This window comes from Hirundo rustica, chromosome 15, assembly GCF_015227805.2.
Source record: "Hirundo rustica isolate bHirRus1 chromosome 15, bHirRus1.pri.v3, whole genome shotgun sequence".
Lineage (NCBI taxonomy): Eukaryota > Metazoa > Chordata > Aves > Passeriformes > Hirundinidae > Hirundo > Hirundo rustica.
Genome location: NC_053464.1, coordinates 10,184,509 through 10,209,266, shown reverse-complemented (window position 1 = coordinate 10,209,266; position 24,758 = coordinate 10,184,509). Strand labels below are relative to the sequence as shown.

Here is a 24,758-nt window from a genome sequence, read left to right as displayed (position 1 = left end):
TTATCTCAATGCTTTTTCCTTGGTACCAATTCCTCTGAACTTGAGTTCACAATGACTCACAGCAGGGAGGCACAGAGAGAGCTACCACCAGAAGCTTTCTCCCTGGAGGAGCTTCACAATGCTGCCTATTATGCTGCAACTTGAAATGCTGCCTTAATGGCACACATCTCTTAAACATCCCCTTCTCTCATTTGCTCACCCCAGGGACCCCAGGCACGGAGATGGATCCCACCCTGCCCACTGCAGAGGTGTGTCAAAGTGGGCAGGGCTGCCGATCTCTGGGCTGCACTCCCAGCACTGGTGTTTGCAGGGTTGAACTGGTGAGCTCCAAGCCTCAGGTCAGCCCAGTGTTCACCCAGCAGTGAAAGCCCTTAGAGAAAAACAGCCCATCCTAAAGAGGTGTTAGATCTAGGGATGTTTTCCTCAGTCACATTATCTAAATCCAGAGATGCAATGCTGTGGAGAAGACAAAACAGAGGCTTTGGCTGTGCTGCAGTGTGGACTAAAATCTTGTTTTCTGAAGCTTGGTAGTGGGACCTCCTTGTAGAAAGGACCCCTCCTCAGCAGAGGATCCCTCCTACTGCAGTTTCAGGTTGGCCATCCCTCCTTGCACTCACACACAGGAGAAGACAGACACTAAGGACAAAGAACCATAAAATACTGGACAGAAATCCACTCCCCCAGCCTCATTAGTGGTGACAAGAGTACAGCCCATCCTGCCTCCATGCAGGCTACAGCTCTGCAAGCTCGAACCCAGAGCAGGCTGACAACCAGATACAGGGCCATTACATGGGACTGGCACCTCAAACGAACCCACCAGTCATTTACATCTAGCTATTGCTCCTTCTAAATTTCTCTCTCCCAAAACCCACGGCAGGTGAAATCCAATACCGTGCACTGACTCACAAATAGCTATTCATTTCAAGAAATCTTTCACCTGGATCATTTGTTAGAAGCTTCTAAGGAAAACACTGGGTAATAGAAAGTGTAGGTGAAATGACAAGTTGAACTGATTGCACACAACAAACAAAGCACCTGGGGCTTCAGCGTGCCACAGCTTTGTTTGGATGAACAGGATAATGATGTAAGCCTAGCAGTGGTCCAAGATTACAGGCTACTACTCAATTCTTCTATTAAAGTCACCATGTGATGCTGAGCCTTGACTCTCAGCTTCTTTTTCACTTGACACATTTGCTTCTGCGTTACTCATTTGCAAGAGAAGGACCTCAGAAGAAGGTCTGTCTTCCTCCATAGATTCTCTGTCTCTGTTCTGGCCCTGGTGCCATAATCCCTTGATGGCATATCTAATAATTCTCTTAACATGTAAACAACTGTTACTAAAAGAAGTTATAAGATTAGAAATAATTTTGCATTGTACAATCTCGTGGCCCATATAACACACTTTGTTGCAGTTCAGACATCAGCCACATTAAGTCCAAGCATAATGGTGACATTAAACCCTTGATGACTAGACACAGGGTGCTGGTTGACTGCTTTCAGCAAAAATTGTTGTTTACAAGGTACTGTAGAGATGGCAGCTCTGCACTATTAAAAACATATTAAATTAATTGAATTCCAAACAATCAGCCATGAGAACAGAAAGGAGAACTGTATGAAGCTGCCTTTACAGTCAGCATTTACAGACAAATCCTCCCCATGCGGTGCAGCACACACACACAGATGGGGCAGGTCCTCCTCTGGCTGTCTCTGTAACCTTTATGGGAGGAGACAAGAGGCAGTGTAGAAAATGGGGACCTTTTCTCTTCTCCCCTCACCCGCTTCAGCAACCTAAGAATAGCCCAGATTACTTTCACCATTTTCCAGCCTGGATTGCTCCCCTCAGGGATAAATGCCTGCAGAATGTGTCAGCTGGTAAGGCATCTTCCCAGACTGACAGGGGAAAGGTGAGCTGCTCCATGAACACCACACATCCAGGAGCTCGGAGACACCTGAGGGCTGGGGGCATATGAATGAAGCCCAAAAAGGATGGAGCAATTTGGCAAAACTCCAAGACAAAACACCATGATACTGAAAAGCCTACACAAGAACAAACAAACAAAAACAACTACAAAAAAAGCCTGCCCAACAGAGGAAGTCAAGGTTTTATTGTGGGACTTTCTCCTTCATGCCACAGATTCTCTTTTCCTTCAGTATGATGTGATCACATGAGAGTATGAAGGGACGCTTTCTGCAAAAGAGCAGAAATTTCAAGCCTGGCTGCATGGCGGAGTAGAGGAACACGTGTCCTGGCACAGCACTACCAGCAGACTACTGGCAACAGGCTGCTGGATTAGGCATAAACCGAATTAACAGAGGCTGGAGAAAGAATATCCTGCCTTCCCCTAGGGCACGTTTAAAAGGCTCCAGAGCACAGGGGATGAGCACAGCCACAGCTGCTGACCTGTGCCTTGTCCTGGGCCAGCTGCAGGGATATCCCAGCTCTCAGATCTCTGGGGCACTGCTCCAGTGTCCTGTCCTGCTGCTGTGCAGGAGGAGAAAGGTTCATTAGGAATTTCTGCCTTCCCTCTGTCAAACTCTTTTTGAAGCTATTCCAGCCCTGAGCTGGCCTGACACTGCTCACGTCTCTTCTGCTCAGCATAATCCCTCAGCTAATTGCTGCATGGGAGAGGCACCTCTTCCCTGGCATGAGGCAGGGCTTGGAACATGAATATTTCATAAATGAATACAGACTTTTCAAAAATTATTAACACATTTCTGCAATCCATGTTCAAGGATTGCTGTAAAATAAGGCAGAGTTGTGCTTTCAGGGTCTGGCTTTCCCCTCTCAGACTGATCCTGACAGTATTTAAAACATGCAGCTACAGGCTTATTATGCAGTATTAATACAAGAGATCTCAAGGATATTTATCGACTGCCGCTGCTAAGAAGCATTTTGAAATGCTTCCTTGGCTCCCATTAGATCCCACACTAAGGTAACATTTCCCGGGAGTTTATTTGTATTTCAGAGAAGAACACACTGACCATGTTCACCCTTTCCAATATTTCTTCCAGACACAAGGGATTATTTACCCACGCTTGCATGCAAATATCTCATCTAATTCATTTTGTTCTTTTATAATGCTGGTTAAATAAAGCTTTTCAGGGAAACAGAGTCTCTTTCAATTTATCTTAGTTGAAACTGGGACTATAAATCTCTTCAGTTTCCTTTATTGATCTTAGACAAAATTACAAATATAAATTACAGCTGCTGCAAATTAAATGTTCTAATGACTGTGTTTGAAAGCAAATGCAATGGCGTCAATAACACATTAGATAAGACACTGTGGGAATAGCACAAAGCTACCGTTCCCTGCTGAAAGCAAAAGGATTTCTGTGGAAACTCACAGCCAGGGGCTCCCTTCTCCCACAGCCACACTTTCCTATCCCTGATTAATATATAAAATTAGCTACATCAGATCTACAGGACTTGCAGATTGTTCGATGCAGCCTTCAAGAAAACTCATCAATTGGTTTGACAGACACCATCATTTCAGAGCCAACAGCCCAAAAAGGGTTGTTCCTGAAAGCCTTTCTTCTACAAAGATGGCAGGCTTTGGCTGCAATTGTATTGAGCCCCAGAAAGTTTGTACACTGGACCAAGACAAGAATCCAATACTGGCATGTGGTGCTGAATTGCTGCATTCAACAAGGCAACACATATTCTGTACAGCCCACGCTGCAGGAGATAAACATATCTCTAGCTCAGCTATCCCACCAGTTCCCTTCACTCTTTATCTCACTGAAAGCACCGGTCACAAGGTCATGCTTTACAAGGGCAAATATCAAGTGATGCTGCTTCAGGTGTGATATATTTCTCCTGAAGAAGCTCCTATTTCACAAAGCAGCATAATCATCAGTTTTCTACACCACTGACATTTAGACCCTTAAGCACAAAAGTATCTGTTTACCAGGTCATGAAATTGCAAGTATAATATCAGTGGCTGTGCTGTGCTTGACAAAACCATAAAACATTTCATTTTGCTGCCTAGTGAGCTTTCAAAAGCCCCGACACTGGAGAGGAGACAACATTCCTGTTACCATCAAAGTATTTCAAAACACTTGCTTTTCTGTCTGTGATCTGTGGACATGCATTTTCCCTTCACTCCAGTTCTGCCACTCCTTTCTGATACAGCCAGCACCACAAATATCCAAGAAAATTGATTCCTTTTATGCTTTCTTAAGTTTTATGTGATCACAAAGCCTCTCTAAATAAGTATAACCGTGCATAGTCAAGGTATTACCATTCCTACGAATTTTGTGAAAAAGGCACCTTGGTAAGTAGACAAATGAGCTCTCCATTTATCCAGAGATAAATGCAGGACACGGGCTCTGGAAATGCTGTTGTCTTTGCAGCTCACAGAACTAATTGCTTCTAAGCAGAATTCAGCTGGTTTGATAGACACCACGGATTCAGGGCCTCACAGACAACAAAATGTTGCTACTGAAATCCTGCTTGTAAAGCCACCATGAACAACTGAGTATTGACTGTGAAACCACAAAGACTTTGCACTCTGGACCAAGCAGGAATTCAATAGTGGCATGAGCTGTGGGTTAGAAGGGCAGGTCTGACAGACCCTGCCAGCCTGTGAGCTGTTCCACACATGGAACGTCTCCTCTGTGCCGAAAACAGGCAAGAGACCCTGATTTTGTCTTCTCTCATCGTGCAGCCCAACAAGCAAAATAACAGCTGGAGCAGCAATCTTTGTCTATTGCTTGCTCTCTGGTGTCAGCCAAGGTACTACTGGGCAGAAACCTCCACAGATACCTGGTATCACTGGCATCTCTGCGTTTTCGGAAGAAAAAGTTGGATTTTTTTTTCCTCTTAAAATAAAAGCATTCAGAAAAGCTTTCCAAAGCATTGCAATGATCCAGGTGCCATCTTCTGTGTTAATGGTGAAGTTGGTGGACATCCCAATCATCTTCTAAATCCCTTGTCTTGGCTGGTAGACCTGCATCTCCAAGAGGGAATCACAGAAGCTCCTCTGGAGGGCATGGATGGCCCCTGATCTAGGGAGAACATTTATGTAAATTAGAATTAGCCTCTGACAGTACTTATTGTTCTTTGCTAAATATCAGTTTGTGGAATTTCATTCGTTATTTACTTTGACCTTTAGCTGCACTTGATATTTTCTTATACCAAAACTTGACACTTCATAAAGAAAAACTCAGGAAAACATCAGCCAGCAATCTAAACATCCACAGGAAAGGCAGATCTCATAGGGAACTGATAAAAACCATCCTCTTGCTGACAGACCGGGAAGATCCTCCCTACTTCAACCTCAAGCTGCCCAAAGCAGGATCTTCTGCCTTAACACCACTGTTTATGCTTATTCTCTCCCAAAATGCTCAGGTCTTTTGGGTAATAGTGCCATATATACCTGCCTTTGGGGAGATTTTTCTCCTCTCCATTAGCATGAGTGAGCCCAAGCTGTTCTGCACGTGTGCATTCAGGCATGTACAAATTTCAGTCAGTATCTTCCACGGGAACATTCTGCAAAAATCATTTGCTGGATGCAAAAGTTCAGCTGAGAGAATTATCAGCATCGGGCAGCAAACGCTGTAATCTCAGTGTTAAATGGCAAGGAGACAATTACGAGGATGAGGTTAAACAGCTTTCACAATCTCTACAAGCTGTAAGGTTTGAAATGTTTGCCCTTAGAATTGTAGCTTGGCAGCACAAGGTCTGGGTAACAGCGAACCAGAGGGGAAAGAAGCCGGGATCCCTGGCCCCTCACCTCCTGTTATTTGCAGAAGGTAAAAGCACACACTTTTTTTTCAAGATTCTCATGGAGTTTTGCCCACAAAAGGAACCTGAAAATGTCTTTGATTATGTTTAAATATTTCAGAGAGGTGACCAGACTGTGGAAGTTTAATTACCTTAAGCCATGAGAGGGCAGAGAATTGAGGGCAGTGACAAAGAGAAAGAAAAGAAGAAAAATTAATTTTTTTCCAGGACAATGGAATGTTACTATTTATGAACCTGCAAGAGAATTAGAGCTGAAATAATTCGACAGAAAAAGAGATTTTAATTAATGATGGTAATTCTTACGAAAGGAACCAGATTGCCAGCCCTGGAAACTGCCAGTTCATTTCAGCCACAATGTCCATACAATCTCAGTGAGACTATTTCAAAGATCCCCAGCACAGGACATTATCCTGAGCTGAGAAGCTCAGTTTCTCATTGCTCATACATCTCGTCTTTTGCTGCAAGTGAACATTGCAACGTGAATAGTTGTTCACTAAATCAATCCCATGGTATAAGCAGATCCTTTGACATGGGCCAATTGATCACCAACAGCTTGAATCAGATTATAGCAGTGATCAAGAATCACAAAACCTACAGAAATAAATGTAAAGCCGCTTAGGTTCAAATGGCTACTGCATCAGGGTCTCAGCCTGAGGAATTCACAGTAAATTGATCACCAGCTTCCTCCAATACATAAGTAACCCTTAAAAAACCTAGACCACAGCAACAAGGACAAAAGGGGGGGAAAAAAAGGAACCTTTCATTCAGATCATGCCATTTCAGATACATCAGTCCCTTCATCCCCATTCTGATGAGCGTCATAGCTGTGGGAGACAGCAGACATCACATTTTGCAAAAGAGCAGCAGCTGCAGAATTTGTTTCCAAACTGGAAGGTGAAGAGGAAGCTGGTTTGGTTTTTTTTAGTAGTTGATAATAAAATCCTGGAGTAATGAAACATTAGCAGAAGCCTTTCACCATCTACCTTTGCATCCTGTTCTCCATGCTTTTACAGCTGGGTGGAGAATTCCGCCTCCCAGAAGTGCTGAACAGACTAACAAATCTGGGGTTCAAGTTCCCTGGTAGAAGGACAACTAGCCTGGCTTGTCCCTGAAATTTGATTTCTAGTCCCCACAGGCTTAGCAACACAGCTGCCTTAAGCTAAACACCTTGCTGTGGTTCTCATAACATCCTGTGGCAAAGACAGCAATGATTTTCACTACTTGAGCCTAATATGAAATAGATTAAGTCACATGTATCAAATTCGCTTTAACATGAGTATTTCTATTACCTGGGTCAGAGAGTGGTGCAGTCACTCTTCAAAACCTGCTGTTATTAATTCAGCAATTACAGCTTTATGGTGGCAGGAAATCCTCGGTGTTTGAGCTGGGACTGGGAAGCTGTAATTCCGAATGGGACATGACATGAATTACTGGATTGCTGTAATTTTTCAGCTTTTCATGCATTTTCACTGCATATATTAAAAATACAGCAAGTAATTCACTTTTAATTATGCAAATTCAAAGACAGTAAGACAAGAGATGGATGAGTTTTTGAATGCCTGCTCTGCCTGGCCACCGGGGGTTAGCACAGAAAATCCACCAGCTAATCAGGTAACCTGGCGCACCATGCCTCTGCTTGCCTGAGTGTACAAAAAATTACCTCTCCTTAGTATTCTGCACCCTCACAAGAGCACAGAGCACAGGAAATAAATTGCCAAACAGGGGGAAAGCTGGGCAAAGGCAAACTTTCTCAACCTGCCTTCCCCTTCCCTTAGGTGTTTAAGGACAGCTGATACACAGCTGCCTTCACATCTGACATCCCATAAAGACTCAGAGGCTTTCAACATGCTTTCTAATTTGGCCATTTTCATCCTCAGCCACTCTATCTCCATAAAAGGAAAAATTTGCCCAATACAGATATTTTAAATGAACTTTTAATTAAAATATTAAAACCAGGGCCATAGTGTGCCTCAGCTTCCACATTCTGCAGCTCTATCCTTGGCTTATTTTCTGTTTCTTAGCAAAATCTCTGTCTGCAGCCAGCTTTTATATGCATGAGTCCATGCACAGGTCTGAGAGTCTGTTCCACTGGTCTCAAAGAGGTTGCTGAATTGTAAGATAGCAAGTGCAAGTCATGATGTCTTGTTAAAAGTCTAGTAGCTGTATCTAATAGCTAAAGTGTTCAGTGTGGTAATTACAGAGGCGAGAGACTGCTGAACATGTGCAAAAAAGGAAATAATTGGAGTAGCAGTAATGCAAAAAGCAACTCCAAGCCTAGAGCAATTGTTATTTTGCCCTCCTACTGATGTGCTACTTATCGAGGGTACAGTGGCGAGAACCCAGCTCTCTTTAATGAATGCCAAGTTCAGGTGTTTTCCATCCAGAAACCCCAAGGCTTCACTTCCAGTACGTACACAGTTTAGGCTGCAGAGATAAAATTACTCAAGCACCTTATTGCCTTGCCCTGAAAGATTACATCTGCCTCTTTTCCCTGGGAGCCTGGGAGAACTTCCATGCAAGCACATTAGCATTGCAAATCTCCAGCAACCTACTGAAAAGAGGGTGCCAAAGAAGGCGCTCACAAGACACTGCTGTGCTGAGTTCTTCACATTAATATTTACAAACCAGGTGGAAACTTTTCGTTTTCTCTAATCTCATCATCCTGATTTCTCCACCCAGAGATCCCACTGCTAGTTTCACTATTGCTTCTTTAAAGGTGATTTCTTGCAGCTTCTTCAGCAGCTATTCCATGTGCTGAATTCTCTCAGTACTTGCCTGGGTGCCTATTACATGGAGTTTCAAGAGCAGAAATATTCCTGAAGGGGAGTGGGTGGTTCAAGTGAGGGTTTTTTTCCTGTCATGTCCTTGGCATTGCTATTACAAACCTCACTCAGATATGGTATCTGCCCTGCAGCCCTGGAATTCTGGGGCTTATTCTCAAGCTTTTTGAAACGCATCGCTCCATTTTGGCATACCTGCTGATCACAGCCTTCATAAATCTAAGCAGAACTGAGCACTGCCTTCACCTCAGAGCTTCCAGAGAAACCTTAGTCATGCATTACTCACTTGCAGTCTCAGCCACTGCTACTACTTTTAAAATTGTGTTAAACTCCCGCTCCTCACAGAGTGAGGCACAGAATTAGCTCACTTACCTGTTTATCTGCTCCACTTTGACAAAGATGTGTATGTTTTGGGGGAAAGTCACCATTTCAGTCACTTACCAACACCTATCCCAGCCTGTCGCCCGACTGCAGAGCCGTGGGGGAGCTTCTCCCTCCATGGAGCATCTCTGGCTAACGTGACACAGCCTCTGAACTGTGCCTGTGTGAACTCACCATCAAAGCAGCCCCAGTCCAGGGAGCTGAAGATCTGAAACACTGCAGTGGGAAAAGCAGTTCTGGCTGGCTGTGAACAGAAGAGTTTGAAGTCCCCTGCCTCCCAGCCCTGCTAAAGGGAAACCTGATTCTTATTTATAATCGGGAGGAAATGAAGACCACAAAATGAGATGATGACAGCATCATTAAGGATTTATTTTAAACTGCAGAACAAAGCAGAAACAATATCTTAGCTTGATGGAGATTAAAGACTTGTGTGGATTCCCCCATTCTCGTCTGATCTCACCATTATGTAGCGATGGTTCTCATAACTTTTAATTTTAATTCTGCAATACTCCTCTGCTGCCAGTCCTACCAGCTAAAGTCTGCACAGAGATCAGCTTGCAGTGAGAGTCAGTTTAACCCCTCTTACTTTCTTCCTGTCTGTGGTGTCAGGGAGATCACTTATACACTTGCATGCTAAGTAAAGCAGTTAATTGTGCTGCTGTACCAGGTTTAGACATAAAAGGCAGGATTAATAGCAGGTTTAAAGAAAAGGCTTAACACGGGAGTCCTGTGTGGAGAAAAGGGGCTAGTGTGAGTTAATGTCAGCTTGTAAATAGAAAGCATGGCTAATATTTGGTTAAAAGATAAGATTAGAGTGTTTGCTATTGATTTGAATTACATACTTGAGATAGATAGAAAATAAACATTTTGATGGAAAGAAGTGACAGAAACACCAAGGCTCACCCTTTGTGTACAGTGAGGTTCTCCTGAGCAAACACAGCTATTAGACTGGAAATATCCTTTTCTGTGCTTGTCCCAAAGGGATTCTCATCCAGTTCACAGAGACCAAACACCTCAGGATGCATTTCCCCTCCAACAGAGGATACCCCAGCGTGGGTATCTACACCCAAACACTCAGCTGGAGGAGATGGGATGGCCCCACATGCCTGGACACACAGCCAGGGTTAGACTGAAACCACAGCATCCAGGTCAATAGCAGCACTGGAGGAGTTTATGGGTACCACAGGGTATATAGCAGCTTTGCAGAGGGCTGGGGGGGTCTCCTGTTCATTTCTGGGGAGAAAACAACAACAAAACACACCAAAAAACCACCCAAACAAGCAACAAAAACAAAGCAAGAAACATTGTGAACCTATTTTCATCTTTAGGCACCTGAATACCTCTCCTCAATACCTGCTCAGAGAAGAAGGAGTGTGGGTTGGCAGGCAAAGATTAGAGACTTTCAACTCACAATTCATTTCTCAGAAATTATGCTCTTTTCCTTACCTGTAAAATAACTGTGTTGTCCTAAAAGACTAAACCAAGGAAACAGAAAGGTAAGTAAATGCTTTATATGTGTCTGTTGCCATTTCATTAAAAACCCTATTGAACAAAAATGAAAGGTATCCGTAGGTACAAGACCAATTTTTAAATTTTTTTGTTTGTTTGTTTTAGTTTTAATGGTCCAAGACATTGTTTAAACAGCAAAGCTATTAGAGATTTACTTAGCTGATTTCCTTCTGAGTACACCAGGACCCTGATCCTTCCTGCAATGAACGCTACAGAAATCTGCATTAGACACAAGTTACTGTGAAACCAACGTGTATTTGTGCAGCAATAAAAAAGAAAGAATTGGGACAATAATGAGCAAATAGTAACACAGTTAAGGGTGCTGCTTTGCAGGAGACAAGTGACTGCTCTGAACTCTGAAGTGCCAATGTAATGAATCACAAGAGCCCACTGGAATGAGAGCAAACATAGAAATTCTTCTTATTTCAATATGTACAAATAGCAAAGCAATTTGGGGCTGTTAACCTCCACAGCTTGAGGACAATATGTTCATCATTATTGTATAGCACTTCCCTCTTCAGAAATTCGCTGTTGATTGGTTTTGGTGTTCCACTGAAGCATAATGTATACCTGAAAGGATGCTCAGTATCAGACAATGCTCAGTAGCTCATAAAAAAGCGGACAATTTTAGAAAGATATAACTAGAATAGGAAGCAAACTGTTACAATTCATTATTGCTGACAATGCAGATTAGGAAAGCACACTAAAAATATTTTGATTTTTGCTTTTGCATGGATTTCACAGCTCCTCCTTTTCTAAAGTGTTTAACATTTTTGAGTTTTTCTCCTTCATCTGTACCCCAGTTTCACCTCTACATCCCCTACCTCCAGAGCTCCACCTGAAGTGCCCCTACTTCCAGCTTCTCTGCTCTGTTCTGAGCCATAACTAAGACTTCTGTCAAAGACACCCAAGTGCCAGCAGCTAAATTTGACTAGAAACTCATCAGAAGAGCAGGTGCAGGTGGCCAGTGTGAGTTTGGAGAGGGTGGCTGGGCACACACCACTCCAGGTGACCACAGTGACCACTGCTCTGTGCTCTCCTCTGGGCAAGCCAAGTCATCTTTACTCAGGGCTGGAAAAATACCTTGGCCAGAGCAAATTTTTCCTAGGCATCCCTGAAGGATGGGAGGCTGCAGTCTCTCCCTGCTGCCACCCCTGTGGGGAAGGTCAGCCACCAAGGGAGGCAAAGCAAGGTCCCTCAGGGCTATCCTTGTAGAAACTGTGCCCCATAAATAAATCATGCATTGGAAAATTCCCCTTCTCCTGGCACCTCTGAGCCTGCATGAGCCACACTTTGTCTCTCAGGACTGTGATTCTGAGCCTCACTCATGCAGAACTCACTCCTCAGCATTCCCCACAAGAGGTAAATTCCATCAGCCAAGGTAAAAGCTCGGGCCCTGGACAGAGCTATACAAATGGCAAGAACATTCCTCCTAGAAAGAGCTTTTTTGGTTTGCTGGAAGTTTGGGGAAACAAATATATTATAACCTGGGTACAGAAGTGTAAATTACAAAAAATACCTTTCATTTTAGCCCTGTTAACAGTCAATGGAGAGGCAGGAAACCCAGAAAACACCCAGAATTCTTCACCAGGCAATTGAGTCTTTTAGGAGATACCTCAACACAGGAACAGCCACTTGTTTAGTTAGAGGAGGAGAAAATACCATAAAGCTTAAGAAGCATTTTGCTCGGGAAATCACATCTTTCCCCATTTTCCAGCTGACACGTTGCATTGCAAGTCTGTCACAGCACATTACCTCGGTGATGTGATGTAATGCAACACTGCTGATGCAACCCAATCTGGTGTGTCTAATGTGATACATCAGGTACAATATTTGGGAAGATTCTTCTGAAAACGGCATCCACAGAAGAGCATCGCTCCCCATCTTTGCCAATTAAAAGTGCCTTCCCAAAGAGTTGTCTCACTTGCAGATAATTGCTTTTTCGCAGGTAATTAGCAAATGCAATTAGTTGTGGGAAAGGTTTGCTTTTCAGCAACTCACACGAACACAAAAAAAAATGGGAAAAGAGATGATCATAGCTGACATATAACTGTGTTCTAGGGGAGCAGGACCTGAGCTGGTGTTATTTACAGGCCTAGATTGGGCCACCATTAGGTTGATATTTTTTCTCCCCCATTGACAAGTGAGAATTGAGAGTTTGAAGTTCTGTGTTCACAGATTTTCATTTAGGGCCCCAAACTGGAGTTTTATTCTGAGGGAGTATAACAATAAAGTCACCCATTTGTCCAGAGATGCATCAAAATTCACAAAAAAAATTGGAAATATCTGTCAACCTTATGAATTCTTCCATTTATAAACAAACTGGCAGATAAGTTTGCAAATTTCCGAAGATAAGCGTCACCAAAAGTGAAATCAAACCAAGATACATCTCTCAGCAGACACTGAGGGACGCTGCAGTGAATTCAGAGTGATTGATTGCAATGTAAGCGCTGGGCACCGCAGGCAAACTCAGGACCTCCTGAAATCCTCTCCAGCTGTTCCCAAGCCCAGCTGCAGCTATGGAAAGCTGCTGGACGTTCACAATCCCTGACCCAGAGTTCAAGCAGCCCAGCAGAGTGAGGATGTCTGTGAGCAGAGGAGGCTGCAGCTGCAGGGGAAGGAGCTGGGAGATGCCACACGGAGCCTGGCAGCAGGAGAAAGCTGCGGGCAAACCCTCAGCTCTGCTGGGTCACTTGGCCAGGACAGCGCAGATGAGAGCTAAAATCCACACAGGCTTTCAAAACTGGTTCCAAGGAGCCCTTCAAAGGAGGAGTCAGTGCCAGCTGTAAATGCTTTCTTCCCCTGCCCAGCCACAGCCACACAGGGCTCCAGGTCCAGGGACAGAGCAGCAGGGGATGGCACAGAGACACAGCACCGGGACATTTCACTCTCGAGTGTAAAATGTAATGCAAATCTCCATAAAAAGCTATCTGCTCCCGAGTCTCAGGATTCTTACACCCAGTTTCAACCATGAAATCCAATGGGGGGGGGGAAAAAATAAAAAAAAGTAAAGAAGCCTTATGCTCAAAGTCTGAAAATCCTGCAAGAGCCTTGCAGTCTCAGGCTCAGCTCTATCGTAAGAGGCATCTGAACACTTGTGTTTCTCTCCTCTGAAGGTGTGGCAGAGTGCCTTGGCTCCCAAAAGCCACACTTTCAAAGACCAGCTCAGGCCCCTTGAAATTCCAGCTATTTATTGGGTATTTCCACATCCACGGATCTCTTCTAACAAAAGGATCAAAGACAAGACCTCAGAATTTTGAAAACATGACCCAAAATGCACATGGCAATTGTACAAATTCATCCCTGAAATGCTGAGTCCATGCCCCAGGGCTTCTTCTCAGCTCTGGCCACCGATGGTATCACAAAGCCCCTGTTTACAGCTGCCAGCCCAAAAGATTATTATTTTTCCTATTATTCCATAGCAGCAAAAATATTTCTCACCCTTCCTAATGCACCAGTGCTTTCCTTGCTGATTCAGATTAGCTGATAGCATGGATCCTGAAAGATTTATTTCATTAACTGGACTTTTTTTTCCCACTGTTTCTCTCCTCGCACATGTGAAGTTTTTTTCTCTTTTATGGAGGCTTGTATCTAAAATTACCTTAAATCACTGAAGGCTTAGCAATGAGCAAAGAGACTTTCAAAGGTTTGAAATTTGGCCTCCCTTCAGGATAAAAAATTGGATCTATATCCAAATTTTCCAAGTTGTTTGAATGTGAAAATTTATAAAAATAATTAGAACACATTGCAATTTCTGACACCAGTTTCTAGTGAGCTATTTCAGGAACAGCTTTTCTCATGTTCTAATATTTTCTAAATTAGGAACTGCAAGTGGATTAAAAATACAATAATTTCTGAGTATTCTAATCCAGAAGTAAGTAAAACATTCCATTTTCATAATTTCTAACCCCTCAGCTAATATCTTTTATGAGAAAACATGCAATTACAATTTGTATTTCCTCCTCTGTCTTGCTGCATTGCCATAAAGTATAGGATTAGCTGAAAAAATAATCTTATAGTAAATACAAAATAAGTTTTTAGCTCTTATTATTATGATGTAAAGCTTAAAAATATGATCTGTGCATATTCTGGGGCCTCAGAAACGAGACTTATTATCTATTTTATCATTTGCTACATTTCGCCCTTTCTTTTCTAAAAGATGTCGGGAATTTTGGGGGGGCTTGACATCATTCTGAAGGGCCAGGAGTGATTTATGTGCTACACCTGTGGATGGCTCCCTGCACCCAGCACGCCGCTCTGCATCACCTGTCAGCTCCTGCAGCAACCATCTCATCGATGCTCGAGGCAGGACTGAAAAGAGCTTTTTTCCAACCAAAACCTCCTTTTGGATTTTTCAAATTTTCTCTCCTGGCATCCGATATTATCAAGTGTGACAGCATGCTGCTAAAGAAAAAAAAAAAAAAATAATAAAAGAAATAAATCCACCCCACTTTAAAATCTTTCAGCTGTGCCTTGTATCAGTCATGTTCTGCTTTTGTTAAACTCAGGCCACACGTCTGTGTCAGTGAAATCAGCCGCTCCATGTGGAGAGCACGGTGTGGCTGCGTTTATTTCTCCAAAGAACAAAGTTCACCTGATATCCTGCTTTATGTTGGGAGAAAGGATGGCATGGCCATCTGCCTTCTAATTAAGAGTGTTGTATCTCAGAAACCAGGAAATCTCATCTGTATCTATTCACCATCACATCTGTGGCCGGGGAAGGGGGAAGGAAAAATCTCTTTGCTCCTCAGGGACTCGGTTTAGCAGGAGTTCACTGGCTTGGGAGTCAGTTATCTGCTTCAATATCAGGTAACAGCACCACCTTCTGCCAACAAGTTACCATCTCTTTAGCAAATTATTAGGTCTATTTTCTCTCTGGGATTTCAGTAGCTTTCTCAAACGTTCCTGATGCAGACAGCAAACTTTAGACCAAAATCCTTAAGGCTATTTTAAAACAGATCAAGCTGTCCAGAAGAGACACGGATGAAATTATTGAAATTTACTTACAAAAATACAGTAAATATAAAAGTTCTAAAGCAAAAAATTGTCTGGTTCAGCAAAACACTTAAATACACGTTTAACTGCACGATACCTAAATAAATTCTCAAACATTTTATACTGAAGCAGGGCTTGAAGTACCATTGGAAGATTACCAGTCCTGCTCCTGAACACTTCCTTGGCATTTTCAACAAGATTTGGGAGTCCAGGCAGGACCACAGTGCCTGGCTTAGTCTGAAAATAACATTTGGTTCCTATTTTAACTTTCATCCTGTGCCAAAGGGGAAATGACAGAAGCAACAGGAGAGAAAAATGGAGCTCCCAGTAAGAGAGGCATGAAAGGAACAGGTCTCTCCTGCTCAGGTGAGAGGTCAGCTTTTCTCCCCTGGAGGGGTAGGGGAGAAGGTCCCAGGCTGCAGACGAGACCCTCTGTGCCCAGACCTTGTTCCTGTGGCACACACCACGTGTGTTTGCTCAAAGAGCTGCCCATGAGGTCACACACAGCATGAAAGAGCTGCTGACAGGGACATGGGGTGATAGGACAAGAGAGAACAGCTTTAAGATGAAGGAGGGAAGGTTTAGATTAGGTATTAGGAGGAAATTCCTTCTGGGAGGGTGATAGGGCCCTGGCTGAGGTAAAGAAAGGGTGGATGGCCAGTGGGTGATGCTGAAGAAGGGCTGCAGGATGATTTGTCTCAAAGCCAGCACTTGTTCCCTCAAGCCCTCCTGTCCAGGGACCAAAACCAGCAGCAATACATCTCTCTGACTCTTTGTTTTTCTCTGATTTCACTTTCCATGACTGGAATGGCAAACACACCTGAGCACACTGGTGATGGAGGATTCCACTTTGGGGAACAAATACTGCTGGGAAGCCTTGGACAAACTCTGACATCGCAGCAGCTCATAACGCTACAACCACCCAGCGCAAAACCTCTCTTCTCAACCACTTTCCTTGAAATAATCAACCCTTGCCAGTGCTATCAGTGGAAACACAGGAAAGAAGGAGCAGCAGGCGGGCTCCTGCACCTGCCAGCCACGCAGATGAGTGTACTGAGAGATGGGAAGCGCTGCATTAAGCAAAGTAACATCTGCCATGTGCTGCTCTCACATCCACCCTCCCAAGGGAAAAGTCGGAGTAGAGAGGGTTTGGTTGTGGATTTTGATCATCTAGGGCTGTTTATCACATGAGCTGGAAACGTTTCTTCCATGAATTTTTGCATCAGATTTGTAACTGCTCACTGCACAGGCAGATACCGTCTGGAAATGCAAAGGGGGCCTGTCAGCAGGGAGAAGGCTGGCGCTGGGAAGTACAGCACATTTCCAGGCAAACTGCTCTAACTACTCCTTAAAGCCGATTCTTGGTTTCTAATAATGCTGAGGGGATTTTTAATTGGATTCTGCTGTTTTCCCTAGCATTCAGCAGCGGCAGTGCCTGAACACTTTGTGGCACTAAGCTGGGTGACAGAACTGGGTAATGGGACTTACAGTGCGAAATGGGGGCATTAGTTCCTGGGGAGGTAATTGAACAGCCTCTGACTGAGCCTTCAGAGAAAACACACTTCCCTTTTGCTCCATGTTTTACAGATTGTTTTCCATGTTTCCTCCCGAGCCCCATGCCCCTGTGAGTTATAATCTAGGATGCTGAGGGTTTTCCACATCTGGTGTAAAAATATTGGCACTTCCACGCGGCGAGGATGTGTGGAGTCGAGTAGATGTACAACAGCCCCCAGAGGAGGTGCTCCTACATCTCCTGCAAGATATTCCCATGTAATTTTCAGGGAAAATACTCTAAATTGTGTGCATAAAGTCAGAGTGGGGTCTTTTATTAGCGGAAAACCTGCCAGGGAGGAAACAACCTCTTGTCTTGACTTTAGATGCATGGAAACTCTTTAATATGTCTTAATGTCTCCATTTATGTTCTCTTTGTACTGTGCAGTCAATGATTGCCCTGCCTTCAGCTTAAGTTAAACGTTTAATTTTTAGAGTGCTAAGCTTCAGAGGGGTGAGTCTTACACCATGTACAACGTAGCTTCCCTGAAGGGTGGTACTGTGATTTAACTGTAGGAAAGTCCTGCTCCCTGACAAGATGGTCCCTCAGCGTGGGAAGCACACCTAGCTGCCACTGGAGCCAAGGGATCTGGGAGAGATCATGTCACCAGACACAGAGATAAAGAGTAAAGCACTGATGAGCCAATCAATAAACCAGTAATTAGGGCTCTTGGCAGATTGGGGGTGTTTTGGTACTTTACTTGTGGATTTGGTTTGTTTTTTTTTTTCCCCTATGGATTTGAAAGAAGTTTGCTTATCTAAGTTTTAGAACCATTTAAATGAATCCCAGTTCTGTTCAAATCAATGAAAGTCTTGGTGAGACAGCTGTAATTTTATGTGCGTGTGTTTTAGTAAATTAGAGGGTTTAGCCTTAAGGATTCACTTTAGTGTAATCTACTAAAAAGATAAGTAGAGCCAGATGTAGTGTCTTATAAACTGCTGGACAGTTCAACTGGAATGACAGCCTTGAAAGCAACTTTATAGCAGAGGCAGCAGATTTTCTGGCTCCTAAAAGTAGTATTTTACATAAATCATTGTAAATATTTTTTATTTACAATTCCAGAACGAAGGGTGCAAATAGGTTAAAAAATAAAAAGCCTGAGTAACGGGTAACGGTTTTATCTTGTTCTGTTGGTGTAAATCCATGGAAGAATACCAGCTGTATTACAAACCATTTAACTAAATTAAATTCTAGTTAGCATCTGGGATCCCATCAATAGGAGTCTATATTTCTGAGGAGCCACAGACTGGTGGCAGTAATAGACACATAAAGATTTTAATAGGTAGGTAAATTTGTTTTGCATTTCTCCTGCTAACCGAACACACTTTAGCGGAGTAATTAGTGGTTAGATGTCTGACTATAATTAAGAAAATTCTCTAATCATTAAAAATTCTCAAGAAAGAAAATTCATCCCTTCAGTAATGTTTTCTTTTTTCTGAGGCACATCCACTCAGCACCAGTAATAGTTGTCACCTGGTTCTTTGCTCCACATAAATCTTTAATAAGACATTTTCATCACAATTAGAAAGTGATTTTCAGGGTCACCATCAATTTGTGATCATTCTGTATGTCTTCAGACACTCAAATTGAAAAAAATAAAAGGAATAAAAATCAATGCAGTTCAACTATAAATCCCCAAGAGCTGGGTTATGTCACAGTGGCTTTATCTGCTAGTCCCAACTCCTTATTTATAAATCTCCCGACTCTCATGAGGGCTGTGCACAGAATAAGTGACTACAATAAATCCTGCCAGATAAGCATTTACCCCAGTCTAACCAGGTTTTTTATGTCCAGGTTTTTTATGCTGGGGTGACCACAAGTGTGACCATCTTGTTCCAAGCGCCATTCCACAGACGCACACGCTGTCCCAGGGCTGAGCTCAGCCAGGTGCTGAGCACGTGGACCTGAGGCTGGTGGGTGTCTGTTCATCTCTGATGGATGGGCTGCAGCTGGATCCAAGGCTGGAGTTTGTCAGCACGCCCCAAACTGAGCTCAGATCTCCCACCATCGAACCCAGCCATGTTCATGCAAACCTATTTACTGCTGGCCTGAAGTTTGCCACCTCTGAACAGTTTGGGGACCTAATTCTCATTGAAGCCAGTGGAAGTTAAACATGAACGTGGACTGGTGACATTGCAATTGTATTTTGGAAACTACCAAGCAAAATAAATCTGGTAGTGCGTGACATTTCAATTCCAGTGCCTGCAGCTTTCTCATTGCTGGTAGGTCTGAATCTCCCCAAATGCTAACTTGCCAAGTTCAACAAGAAAGCTGTGAAAATATTAGGCCAATTTCTTTCTGATTATAAATAATCACCAGCAATAAACATTTTTCAGGGTGGAAGAAAGGATTGCAAAGTCACTGTAAAGATATACAGAGCAAAGCTGATTCCTCCCCCACAGAGCATCCAGCACCGGAGAGCAGGTGATGGGGACAGACTGGAGAGAAGAGGAAAATAAAAATCCAAATTACAGCACTGAATCCAGGAGATGTGCAGGCTACAAGAGATTAATTTTGTCAGTAAGTCACTGAGCTGTAATTTGGAACACCCTGGAAAGAGGAGATTTCAACTGAAAAAAACCACACCTTTGCTGCTCATAGCCAGATGGCGAGAGCTCCAGGATTTTGGCTGTGAGGGAGCAGAGCTAATGGTATGGGATTTGTTTCATACCAACAATGAGGAACTCAAAGGCTAACTCAAACAGCAGAGACTAAACACAGAGCCTGAGCTAAACAGCAGCTCTGGACCTGGAGGAACATACATTCTTCCCACGCAGACTGACATCTGGCAAACACCTGAGTAGAAAATCTACCAGCAGTTAGGCATTTGCTGAAATGCCTCTCTCGTCCTCTTTTTTATTTCTGTATTTTTATTTTTTTTCCTGAATAGGCAGTAAGATTACATCCTTATTGCCCTCTCATTGATTCCTCCCTCAGAGGCAAATGACAGCATTTCTGAGAAATAAATAAATAACCAAATAAAATAAAGCTGAGAGGCAATCTGCATGTAAATCAGCATTAGTCATTGACATTTGAGACTTGAAAATAAGCCATCCCAGTCCCAGCTGTCCCCACAAAAGCTGATCTCCTTTGTAAGACAGAGAACACTGCAAGCAAACGGAACCAAGGATGAATATAGATAAGATGTAAAACCCTCTTCGCTTGAAGTTTTCCCTAAAAAGTCCTTTGTTCACGGACACTTAGGAATTCTTTTACCTACTGCTGCTGTTGATGGGAGCTTTGTCTTTGGTACTCTCCTTCCAAGGATGCAGCTCTCTACAATCCTTCCTGAGTTGTTTGCTCACACTTACAGCTCATGGGGCAGCTGCTTGAACTGGGGACAACGTTCATTATTCCACTCTCTGCCCTATGCACACCTGTAGTAAAAGCTGTTAAGTTACACCAGGTTTTCTCACTGTTTTTCAAAAGGTTTTTTTCACTGTCAATATTCTAGCAACATTCAGACAGCATCACTTTTACTAAAAATCAAGAGATTTAGGTTTATGACACAAACATTACGGGAGACTGTGCATGATGCTGAATAGCACTAGAAATATTTTATTTGGCCAAGTCAAATTACTTAGTTCTATCTCTTGCCAGTATTTTTACTGAGAACTCAGCTCCAGGGATGGTTCTGTGCTGCTCTGACCTCTCTTACCTGCTGCTGCAGAGAAAGGCTGTCCAGGGAGGGATGTGTTTTTCCACCTTCCATAGGAGTCACCCAAAACCAGGGCAGGATTTCTGTTGCTGCCAAAACACTAAAACCATCAGCCAGTCTCTGTCACAAAAGGCAGCAGGAGATGCTGCACTGTATGAGAAAAAGCACCTTTCACACCATTCCCTTAACCTACCACACATCAGGGAACCTCATGGAACTGCTACCCCCAAAAGCAGTTTGCCCAAGAGGGCCAGCAATTAAACACAGCCAAACATGCATAATGCAACCCGTAACTCCCTTCTAAAGGGGGATATTTCCCTTCCCTGCTCTAGGAGAGATGGCCCCGATTCCACTACGAGTGTTTGTGCAGTGAGGTATTTACTGGAAGTGCTATCCTGGTTCCGTGTGGAATCTTTCCCTTTTGGTGCCTCCTTTCTGGCAGAGAAACTGAAGCATTTGTGTGTCCTTCCATGCAAAGAAAGGTCAGAAATGAAGGTCTGACATGGAAAAGGGACAGATCCCAGGGGAGTCTTTCTAGAGCCAGAGTCAATCTTTTACTTAATGTTTTTGGGGTGGCCTTGGTTTGGTTTTTGTTTGTTTCTAATTAAGAGTGAAAAAAAAAAAAATAGAAAATAAATTTCTACCCTTGAACGCTTTCATTTTAATTGCAGATACAATACCTCCAAATTCCCAAAGCTCTAATTATGTGCATAAGTTTCAGCATAATGCAAGCTTGGTGTTGCTTAACAGAGCGATGAGGTTATGGAAGAACGAAAGTATTGATTTTCTTTGACAGAGACGAGGAGGGCTCAGCTTTTGGGTCCTTGCAGTGGTGTTATCAGCTTAACCAAGTCTAATTAACTTCATTCATTGTGAAGTTTAAATAAATACAAGAAAAGTCTGTTCAACAACCAAGAGCACATCCAGAGGCTCAGAAACCCTTGGCTGTATTAATTTCCCCACCTTTTCTCCTTTGCTTGTTTGGGCAAACAGAGATCAAAGGCTTTTGACCCCTTAAAGGTAACACACTCTGAAAGGCTGGAAAAATCCACCATTACAAGAAATATGTGAAATGTCATGTGCCTGGTACTCAGAAACCTGCTGGAAGAGGGAGCCCCAGCCCTGGCTCGGATGAGCTTGTGATCTTCTAGAGGGTGACTGTTCAGGACACAAATGAATGTCACACTTGGTGTTTTCATCACCATCAGATGGTATCTGGAAACTAATTCTGCCCTTTATTCTGTTGGCTCAGCTGGTGTATAAGTTCCACCGATGGAATTCAATAATTTTGGTTAAAAAGACAATTTCTCCACTTCCTTTTCCAACATCCTCCTGGCGCTGTGTACCCTAAAATGCTTTTCCTAGCAAAACCTCCATAGCAAAAGGTCAGTTACTGCAGTACATGAAGCATTAATACTTCAACATGCCAAATAAATCATAGAACAGGACAAAGTATCCTGAAAAAATGTGCCACTCTTCCTGTTTTTTCTGCAATTGTAGCTATACTGTCACATCAAATCAGTTCAGCAGCTCCAGCACACGCAAAGGGAAACCCAACAAAGAAACTCTTCTCGCAAGAGGTGAGAAAAGGAGAAATGAAATTGTGCACTGGGCAAGGAAGATCACCACAGCTACAGAGTGAGCAGTGAACTTGCTCTCCCAGCACAGGTGAGCACCAGAGAGCACCACCCTCCTTCCTTGCCCCCATTGCCATGATTCTTTCGAAGGAAAGGCAGCTTTCTTCCCAAAACAGAGGCAGGATGAGCCTGGGGGCCACCTCCTTCTCAGTCCTGCAGTGTAACCCCTGACCAAAACCACCAAGAACCCACCCCTTCGTGTTAGCCCAGGCTGAGAGCACTTGTAGTACTCGTGTCTTGTTCTTTTCTCAAGAACCACTCAGTCTGTACATGATCCCTGCCCTACCTAAAGTAATCTATATTGCCTGTCAACCAATTTTCACATTTTAAACTTTGACAGCGCAGTTCTGCCAACATTTCCATGATGCTTTGCTCCTTCTTCTTTTTCAGTTTTATTCATGAGCAGTTCCCACCAGTCACCATTTTTAAAAAGAGGATTTTACAACGCAGCATTGTTAATTTTAGCACCTATGTGTTATGCTGCTATGTCTGATATAACCAGAGCTGCTGGGAAAATGGAGAAAAATCAGAGGAAAAAAGTCTCTTTAAAGACAAACTAAGCAAGTTTCTTCTGGGTTCTTTGGCTACCAAGTCTCTCTTTAGCTCCAGTGTAAAATAATCTAAGCAAATAGTTTAATACTTTACCAATCACACAGACCACCAGCAAATATTTTGTCTTCTGTCACAAGATACCCAGTATGATGGAAATAGTTTCACCTGTATCCCAGTTCAGAAAATGCCCAGAAGCCTGTAATCTTTTGTGTTGTTTTGCACCACTCAGAGAGATGTTCATCACCAGTCATAAATCCATGACGTTGTCGTGGGGAACCCTGAGGGAATCTTTTAACAAAATCTCAGTGGTGTTAGCAACTGATAAATTGCCATATGTTAGAATAATTCCCTCTCCACTTCATTTCCTCCTGGGGCATTTCTAAAGCAGCCATACCTGCTTATGGGGCTGTGTAATTGCCTGATAATTATTAGATTAGTGCCCCTCCAATCTGTAGGTGCTGCTCTGGCCTCTGTTGTAACATCTGCCATTAAGTTACCTGGCCAAGCCTGCTTCATACTGCAGTGATATCACTGAGATGTCAGGGGATTCAAATTTGTTCAATGAAATCTCCAGGATCTGGGATAGAAAGGAACTGGGGATGGTCCTTGAGCACCTGGCTGGGAGGGGATTACACAGGATCACAGTTAAGGGTGGATGACCCTGGCAGCACAGAGTCTGGGAAATGCACTTCAGGGGCCCCGAGTACCAAAATCCTGCCAAAGGGACTTGGCTTTGGTGTGATTCTCTCTGCCTTGCTTTGCTGTTGGTTTTGTTTCTGTTTTTAACCCACAAGTACAGCAACACTGCCTGATTTGATGGGAAGGAATACAAAATTCAGGCTCCAAATGAACCTCCCTTCCATTTGTGGTCATGTGTATTACTTGTATGCTGCTTGATTTTTTTTTTTTTAAATTTCTTTTTTCAAACTCAAGACAAAAGCCTCTCATTTCAGCACCTTGTTCGCTTGCCTTTTCAACCATCTGGGTGTTGCATTTTGCAGGGTCCCAATTTAGCTGTCCTTTATTCTCACTGAACTAAGCAGCTAACAAGGGAGTGACATCAGCACCGATTTCTGGTGCTAAAAAGAAAAGCAGTAAGAACAAATCATAACTTGCACTGAATAATTTCCAAACGCTTCTGGCTCTCTCCACTCAGTCATATGCATGAAACCCCGCTCCTCTCTTCTGAACTGCTGTGGGACTTTGTACATGAAGAATCAAAAGGAACTAGTTCTGCAGCTGTCAAATGCAGACTTCAGTGATAGCCAGCTCTGAGCTGCCTGAATCAAACAGAAGCTTCCTGGCTTAGTTTGGATTGCCTGTATCCACAAGTTTAACTTTCCCTAATGCTGCTGACATAAGGATGACTTTGTCTTTTGAAGAATTACATTGATGCCTCCAAGTCCAGTTGCTGATCAGTGTCACTTCAAAGGAGAACCTTCACATGAGAAAATTAACAAGGATGTTTGGGGTGGGGGAGCAAGTTACTTTTGTTGTTTACTCTTTGTCCCAGGTGATCTCCCAGTACAAAACAAACACCTTCCACCTGCCTAAGGAAGCTGATTTCTGTCTGGCTGAGGCAGCAGCACAGTTGCTTCCTTTGCACAAATGAGCAAAAAAAAAAAAAAAAAAAAAAAAAAAAAGAAGAAAGAAAGAAACTGGCTTCTGAATGGAAGGTGAGTCAAAAAAAGGATGTGTAGAAGGGTGAACACAGCTCCCACAGGAGGCATCCTATGCCAAGCCCCAGAAGGAGCAAAGCAGCTGCAAGCAAAGCCAAGCCAGGTTTTGATGAAGCGGCTGTTGGAGATTTTTTTATTTTTTAATTCATTTCAGAACTTGTCACCTGGGTTATGAAGCTGAAACTGAAGGGAACCTTTTGGGTTTTTTCTAAGAGTAGCAGCTGCTCCTGCTAGCAAACACCTGCACTACCTAGAGATTTCTGGTTACC

The 24,758-nt window shown here is 43.2% G+C and overlaps 1 long non-coding RNA gene across 1 annotated transcript; it reads right to left on the bottom strand.

The window, feature by feature from the left end:
- Positions 1–3,227: 3,227 nt before the first annotated feature.
- On the bottom strand, positions 3,228–12,293 carry LOC120759739 (uncharacterized). The gene is made up of 3 exons (XR_005703222.2): positions 12,172–12,293; positions 7,036–7,144; positions 3,228–5,007 (listed from the first exon to the last, which is right to left on the bottom strand). It is a non-coding gene; the product is annotated as an uncharacterized LOC120759739 (long non-coding RNA).
- Positions 12,294–24,758: the final 12,465 nt, after the last annotated feature.